Here is a 1,293-nt window from a genome sequence, read left to right as displayed (position 1 = left end):
TTTCATTGCAATGACTACAATCCCCTCCATGCGTCATCAAATAACCAAAAGATACACCCCAAAGGCCCAACACCCCTGTCTGTCAGCAAACAGCTCCTTTCCCTCCCTGAGTCCCGTGTCCCCATCCATTCCATCTGTCTATACCATCATATCTGTCTCCATGCCTGGCCTCACTGCCTCTCTGGGTAGGGTCACACTTTCCACTCATCTCGCTTGATGGTCCCAGGGACCTCCACTCCTGGGCTGCAAAATCAATCAATCTCTTCCTTTTGTCAAGGGGGAAATAATCTGCCTCTATGTTTCCGACCCTCACAGTTAGTCCTGGCAGCAGGTATTCACTGTTGTACCACAAGAGTCTTATCCCCATTTCCTTTCCTCAGACTGGTCCCAACAGTTAGGAAATCATTCAGTGGTAGTTCTGCCTATTCCTGCCCTCTCTGGAACGAGGCTCCCTCTTGAAAGCTTGCAAGTCAGTCACTTTATAGCACCCCCCCACTCCATTTTGGGTTTGGGTAGTTTCCACCCCACCCCCTAAGGTACTCCAGTCAGTTATAGGTTGAAGACAGGTTTACATGTTTTCTGTTGTGATGTTTCTGGTTATCCAACCCCCCTCAAGTGTCTATTCCACAATGGTAGGCAAGGGAAACCAAGATTCAAAAGACAGCCAAGCATCCCAACATTATGTCCCTCTTTTCCCCTTTCAAGCCATGCCTAAATCCTTGTATCCCAAACCCCTGTTAGTCCAAGGTTGTGCATACATCTCATATACCTCTGTCCCACCTAGCCCAAGTGAGCCTGCCCAACCATTCTCCCGTCTGCCTTGTTCTTCTTTTTCCTATCCCCTTTCTTATGTATTGCCAGACCCCCACCCCCTAGCTCCCAGGCTCTCCTGTGTCTATTCCCTAACATGTGTTCTTCCCCTCCCTCCCTCCCCATCTCTCATCCAATACATACCGGTTATCAGCACTTATATATATAGATTCTCCCCCCCCCCACACACACACCTTTTGGGTGGGTTCTTTTTCTTAGTCTTTTACAATAATGGTCCTATGCAGTACTTCTCCTTTTGTGACTAATTTCACTCAGCATAATGTCCTCAAGGTTCATCCATGTTATGCAATGGCTTGCAGCTTCCTTGTTATTCTTCAAGATAGCGTAGTATTTCATTGTGTGCATGTACCACAGTTTGTTTATCCATTCTTCAATTGATGAGCATTTTGGTTGTCTCATTTTTTTTTGCTATTGTAAATAGTGCTGTTATGAATATTGCTGTGCATATATCTACTCGTGTTA

The sequence above is a fragment of the Chrysochloris asiatica genome, unplaced genomic scaffold (assembly GCF_000296735.1).
Source record: "Chrysochloris asiatica unplaced genomic scaffold, ChrAsi1.0 scaffold00047, whole genome shotgun sequence".
Taxonomy (NCBI): Eukaryota; Metazoa; Chordata; class Mammalia; order Afrosoricida; family Chrysochloridae; genus Chrysochloris; species Chrysochloris asiatica.
Note: the sequence above shows the minus strand (reverse complement) of the source record.